This window comes from Lissotriton vulgaris, chromosome 4_1, assembly GCF_964263255.1.
Source record: "Lissotriton vulgaris chromosome 4_1, aLisVul1.2, whole genome shotgun sequence".
In the NCBI taxonomy this organism is placed as follows: domain Eukaryota; kingdom Metazoa; phylum Chordata; class Amphibia; order Caudata; family Salamandridae; genus Lissotriton; species Lissotriton vulgaris.
In genome coordinates, this window is record NC_141691.1 from 1,366,865,292 (window position 1) to 1,366,872,487 (window position 7,196).

Below are 7,196 nucleotides of genomic sequence, written 5' to 3' on the forward strand. Positions count from 1 at the left end.
TCTTTAAACAATGATGGAGTCCTTTTTGATGTGACAAGAACAACAAAAACAATGTAATCTATGATTTTCTATCCACGGTTTGATAAGCATCCAAAATAGTGAGTGGTGAGGCACTAGAAGAAATATGAGTCTAGATTCAGAGAGATGCAATGTGATGAAGTGCAACGTTAGTGTGAGAAAATATATTTCCTAGGCAATTATAAAATAATAATGACAATGCTACATGGAGGGCTCAACAAAAAACATGAAAAAACAAATGTCTAAAAATTACAGCGTATTTTATTATATATTCTGTACCGACTTTAGTACGTAGGAGAGGTCAAACATAACAGATAAAATCTCATGTTTACAAACAATACATAATATCCACATAACAAATCATCCAAAATTAAAAATACATAATACAGTAGTAATTATCGACGCGCGTTTCGGCGTAACATACGCCTTCTTCAGGAAATTACCACACCTGTAAAAATAAACATATTGTAAGGAAAAAACTCATATTAAACCAAAAGTATCAACAATGCCTGACAGAATTTAAAATTCATATAATCTAATAATTAATGGACATTTCTTATATAGTCATGTAATCACACAAATTAATAACAAAGACATAGTCCTATTTTTGCGAGCACCTCCATCGAGTCTTTTATATAGCAAAGAAATTCCATACCTGTCTATTAAGAGTAAAACAATTGCATCACCGTGAATGGGGAGGTTCAAAAATGATATGTTGGTAAAAAGGACTCTTATATTTAAAATAACCAAAGCTTCACTTGTTTATAAATATATATATAAGGCTGAAATATCATACACTGTTGAGTATGTAGATAAGTTTCTGAAAGAAAACCACTTGGTGGATAAAAAGTCTAATTTCTAAATAGCCTACTGACAGATATTCAGTGGGGTGTGCTAAGTCTTTTTTTATAGTGTATTCACTATCGACTTACTTAAAGCTTGAAAAAAAAACACCTAGCAAAGCATAAATATAAATAGCTATGCTGTATTTCTGATTGGCATACTGCAAGATATTTAGTACGATGTGCTGAATATTTATTAATATAATCATTATCGATATAATCAATATCGACTTACTTAAAAACAGGAGAAAACACACAGCAAGATATGGATGGCTCTGCTATGCTGAAAGGAACGATGTAATCCTTAATACCTATGAATTACGAAATGCATAAAATGTATGTAATATCGAAGGGCATCAAAAGAGGATGATAGATAAACATACTCATGTTCTCATTCATGTGTGATGATAAACTTACTTGAGATAATGTATTTTATATAGTGATGGTCCTTTCTATTTAGTGTCTTCAGAGTACAGGATTAATTAAAAATGGTCACAAATAAAGACCAAAGGATTTCTAAAAAATAATAAATAAAAAGAATAATTTATAAGTCAGACAGATGATGACTTAAGCTAATGTTACATATAAGGTTACAATGTCTGTAATGTTGAGGTGTGATGGTTCTTATTAAACTAAAATACTATAATTATCGATAGGCACCAAAATAGTGCAAGGCCTCAGAGTTATAAAGATTGACCTACGTTTTATACGGGGAATTACCTTATTCTGTCACCTCAGAATACTAGATAGTTCAAGGTTTCCAGAAAGGAGAAGAATACTTCATAATAACACTGGCTAGTACACCATTGAATTGTTCTTATTTTGGAAACATGTATAAAGTTCTGGTATTATCCTAACTGATAAAGATATTTTTATACTGATCAAAGCATCTTTACGCTAGGTTGATGACAACATTTCTCATTGTTGTATGTATAAACGAATCGTGTCAGTTTGTAGAGCCCGTAATTATAACAATACACCTATTTATCACATACATATAAACTTATAGCTAAAAGATTGTTTTGTAAAATAAGGGCTAATATGAACGATGGTCTGTAAGTAATATTACTGATATAGGCCAAAGCGATATTTCCTGCCCTGTCTTTTAACATACTCCTTCTACATATTATATAACAAAACCTCCGTCCGGGTCATCATAGTTAATAAATAGAACAGAGATCTGTAAATAAAGTAAATAATACCTTACTCTATGTAGATAAAGGCAGGTGTCACGGAGCTGTGGCAATTATTTCAGAGACTTAGATGCATAGTTGGTAGTCTCGAGATATTTTGCGCCGGTATATACACAACAAACCGATAATGGCATAACTTCGGGATTGTTACTGTGGCAAAAACATAAAACCGGAAAGCAGGCCACAGTTATTTATATTAGATAACTCCCAGACTTAAATGTAATGGTCTAAGTAGCGCGAGAACGGTCAGCAAAACACTCTAATACCTGTAATGTGGATGTTTGATCTAACAAGGCTCCGATCGGCAGCCTTCCGGCGTCTGACGTCACGGAAGGAAGAAGTATAGAGATAGTTTCTGGGTTTTGTGCGGCTATTTATAGTCCATTTTTAGTGTCTGCAGATGGGTTACGTGTTCGTTCGATAAAGTTATCATGATTAAAAAAAAAAAAAAGCGAAGGACGATGAAAGAAAAAGCTGTGTTCTCCAATGGTTTATAGATGTTTATGCGATGTTGGCTATTCTTGATGTCCGTACAAAAACCCATGAAAAGACGGACAGAGCAGAGGAAGCTCGATTTAGATGTATAATCTATCGACACCAATCAGAAATTATGTGCTAATAAGTCAAAAGGTATAACATGGTTTATGCCGATCTATCGGTGTTATTAATGTTTTCATACCACTTCTTCACAGTATCTATCATTAATAGCCAGAAAAAGGGGAAATAAATAAAAAATTACATTATAATAGTTGTAACTACTGTTTAAAAACTAAATAACATAGAGGGTGAACAAATAAGGATAACGATGCATCACAGCAAAATAAAACATACAGCCTCATACAGACAAAGGGTTATTGTACATAATTATTTCTATAAAATGTCTACATTAGAGATACTGATCTATATCACTAGCATATGTACATATGGTATAGTGATTCCTATTTTATTAAAGAAAAGGACACTCAGAATCAAGTAATGGCATTCTCCCAAGGAGTATCGCTGTTTAGGCCATTTTTATGGGTGTGAAGAGAAAAGATCCAGAATACTTCTCGTTTTTTACGGATCTTAAGGCCTCCTTTGTGATCTGGGGTTCTGATTTTTTCTAGTACTCTCCAATGGAACTCATCGGGTTTATGTTTCATTTCTACAAGTGCAATGTTAGACCTGTCAGCTCTAGGGTGATAGCCCCCCAAACATTTTTGCCTTCATCCCTCGTATTTTTCATAATTAGTTTGTGTTGGCCTTTGGACTCTGTGAACTTTAACACTGCTAATTAGTGCCAAAGTGCTGGTGCTAACTTCCTAAACCATGTTAAAATTGGCTTATTTCTGATTAGCGTACCTAATTTAATTATACGTCCCTGGTAAAGTGGTTCACAATATACCTAGGACTTGTAAATTAAATGCTACTAATGGGCCTACAGCACTTTTGCCCCTCCACTTAACTAGCTCTTTAAAACATGTCTCGTACCTGCCATTGCAGCTTGCTAGCAGTTTTAAAATGCCAATTTGACTTGGAAAAATAACCACAATGCCAAGACTAAAATTCCCTTTTAAATACATATTAAGTGTGGCCTGAAAATCAGTTCCGCTCGCGTAATTTGCAAATTTTTGGCAATTTCGTGGTCCGCGAATCGCGCGAACTTGTCAAAACATTCGCAATTCGCAAGCTGGCGGACTTTTTTGCTTGGTCGTGCTTCAAAAATACAATCTTGTGCGAGCGGCGTTGACTTACCGTGATTCTGAGTTCACTGAGTTGTTTTACCTCCCGGTTTGCAAGCGCTGCGCCATTTTGGATCTGGCTGCGTGATCACGCTAGACTTTTCGACCGCAAGTACGCCATAGCGGCCCGCCATCTTGCACTGCGTAAGTTGCTGAATGCGAATACGTCATAAGGGCCCGCGATCACGCACTGCGCTAGAAAACTATTGCGAGCACGTAGATGCGCCACGCAGCTGACATCCGGCAGGAGATTTGAACAGCTCGCTTTCACAAACTTGCAAAAATTGCAATTCTGCCCCAGAAATCTACCCCAGGCAGCATAAACCTTCTGAAAATGATGATTTGGATAAGAATAACTCCTCAGATTGACATTTAGCTGCACTTTTTTGTGCAAGGAGTCCATTTTTGGGGGGGTGGAAGGAAGGAAGTGCCGGAGAGTCTCCAACTTCCTGTTCCTGTTCAGCAGGCTCCTCCCAGTGCTTTGTCCATGTCCTGGTCACTTTTCATTTGTTTCTGGAGCTGGAAGGATTACTTTTATGGCGGCTGCTGCTGGATATTTGTATTTGAGGACTTTTTGTTTGGATCACTTTTGGATTACTTTTGGATTTGAGATTTTACAAGTAAGTTGGTGTGGTTTGTTTGGGGCATTGCAGTTGCTGCAACTACAATTTTTAAACTTTTTCACAACTTTTAACAAATATATTGTGGGTAGGCACAGTATCCAGTAGGCCTAGGGTTAGTCATGGGTGCATGATACAACTGTTTCTGTGAGTTTTGTTGAACTTAAATATCATTTATGTCATGGAATTGAATAGCTCACTGTTATATGTGGATTTTTTTTAATTTTGGGGTGTGTGTAAAGCCACACTAGCCAGTAGACCCAGGGGTAATTAGTGGTGCATGGACAAAGGCTTTCTGTGGGGTCTCTTGAATTTAAACATCATTTAGGGCATGGATGGCATTGGATTGGGGTGATTTTTGTGTGTATTTCGATTTTTGGGTGTTTTTGGGGCCTGGTCCAGGGCCTGGCCATGTGGGTGGGGGCCATTTTGAGGCCTGGTACAGGTCCTGGCCATGTGGGTGGGGGTCTAGGGGCCATTTTGAAGCCAGGCAGTGTGCTTTGTGCCATAGGCCTGCACCCAGTCTGCCTTGCTTTTATCCATTATGCCCAGGGGCACTCAGTGGTGCATGGACAAAGTCTTTCTGTGAGGTCTCTTGAATTTAAACATCATTTAGGGCATGGATGGCATTGGATTGAGGTGATTTTTGTGTGTATTTTGATTTTTTGGGTGTTGTTGGGGCCTGGTCAAGGGCCTGTCCATGCGGGTAGGGGCCATTTTGAGGCCTGGTCCAGGGCCTGGCCATGTGGGTGGGGGTCTAGGGGTCATTTTGAAGCCAGGCAGTGTGCTTTGTGCCATAGGCCGGCACCCAGTCTGCCTTGCTTTCATCCATTATGCCCAGGGGTACTCAGTAGTGCATGGACCAAGTCTTTCTGTGGGGTCTCTTGAATTTAAACATCATTTAGGGCATGGATGGCATTGGATTGAGGTGATGTTGTGTGTATTTCGATTTTTTGGGTGTTTGTTGAGGCCTGGTCCAGGGCCTAGCCATGTGGGTTGGGGCCATTTTGAGGCCTGGTCCAGGGCCTGGCCATGTGGGTGGGGGCCATTTTGAGGCCTGGTCCAGGGCCTGGCCATTTGGGTGGGGGTCAAGGGGCCTATTTGAAGCCAGGCAGTGTGCTTTGTGCCATAGGCCTGCACCCAGTCTGCCTCATTTCATCCATTATGCCCAGGGGTACTCGGTGGTGCATGAAACAACTCTCTCTGTGTGGTCTCTCTTCTATTAATGTAAACATCCATTTTTGATTAGAAATAATTGCAATTTTTATTTTTGGTCTTTCCGTTTTTGGGTGTGTTGTAATAATAATAAATGCCTAGTTTCAAATATTAATTGAAGCATGGCCTATGCAAAATTTATTTAACTGATGTTCCTCTGACTTCCTTGCTTTTAGGTGCACAAAGAGAACCACAAATCATCCTCATCGTTCATCATCAGTGTCAGGAAGAAGTCCTACTGTGGTGTGTGCAGCACAACATCACGTGACATCACGTGTGGCCACAGACAACTCTGCAACTCGTTCAACTGCAGCCAGCTGTTCTTCTAACATCTTAAGAAGATGGGCCCAAAAAAAGGTGGCTATAGCTCCTCTACCAAGAAAGTTGCCAGTCCCACTGCCAGTAAGAAGGAGCAGAAGAAGCAAGTGGCGCCACTTACCAAGGAGACTGGTGTGCCAACAGACACTTTTTTTGGGAAACAAAAAACTATGCCTGCAGCAGCGGTGTCCACCGGGGACCAAGCTGGGAGAAGCACCTCAGCTTCATTGGTCTTAGTGCCACCACCACACCAAGTTGGGCCCAAGGCCATGAGTGCCGCAGAGGCAGCCACTTTAATTGCTCAATCACCATCGACCAGTGATGTTCGCATTGACTCATCGCAAGAAAGTAGCATCCAATCAACGCAGGGTGTAACTCATCTGACGAGTGTTCATCCACAGCCGCAATGACAACCACAGGTGCAACAAGGAGAGGCGCAAGGAGAGGTGCAAGGAGAGATGCAAGGAGAGGCGCAAGTAGAGGTGCAAGTAGTGGCGCAAGTAGAGGTGCAAGTAGAGGTGCATGGGGAGGCACATAGAGTGGCGCATAGAGAGGCACAACTGCCCACAATGCTTGTTCCTCCAGAAGTAGGGGCACATCAGGAAATCGAGTTTCAAGCGGAGGTATCATCTGAGCAAGTCACTCCTCCTGATGATCCATTGTCTTCCAGATCCCCAGCAAGAAAAAGGTCAAGGAAGGCTAGTACAAGTTCTTCATCAAGCCCCCTTCCTTCTGATGATCTTGATCTTGATTAGAACCCACCAATGCAGTCTGAGAGGGAGGTACGCCATGAGCCGACAAAGGTAGGTAAGCCTAAAAGGAAAGTTCCAGCAAGGCTTTCACTTATGGGTGATGACGATGAACAAGAAGTAGAAGTGGTGGATTCTGCTGCTGTTGAACAGTCTGATGATAACGACCCAGTCATCACAGTCGTCATTCCAGCCCCAGCGGGCATGCAGCAGACAGACATGTTTACCCTATCCTGAATTGCTGATGGGCGGGATGTGGGCGGCGTGGCACTGGTACCCCCACCAACACAGGTAACTACTACACCAACATGACCTAAAGCTGCCATATTTTCTCTTCAGAAGGGCAGGCAGGGACCTCCATCCAGCTTGACCTCCATTACCTCAAGTAGTGGTGCTGTAACTGTAAGTGCACAACAGAGTCAAATTCGGCCACGCCCATCCTCCACTTCCTCTGGCATTGAAAGTAGCTCCTCCACCACCACCACCAGACATCTCAACTCCCCAGTTAGGGGCTTCTATA

The 7,196-nt window shown here is 41.0% G+C and overlaps 1 long non-coding RNA gene across 4 annotated transcripts; it reads right to left on the minus strand.

Annotated features, from left to right (window-relative positions):
* Positions 1-261: 261 nt before the first annotated feature.
* On the minus strand, positions 262-2,391 carry LOC147723994 (uncharacterized). Of its 4 annotated transcripts, none has more exons than XR_015310069.1 (5): positions 2,320-2,391; positions 2,068-2,203; positions 1,278-1,376; positions 1,096-1,171; positions 262-466 (listed from the first exon to the last, which is right to left on the minus strand). It is a non-coding gene; the product is annotated as an uncharacterized LOC147723994 (long non-coding RNA). The 4 variants fall into 4 exon arrangements; XR_015310068.1 differs by having other exon boundaries at positions 2,063-2,203; XR_015310071.1 differs by lacking the exon at positions 1,278-1,376.
* Positions 2,392-7,196: the final 4,805 nt, after the last annotated feature.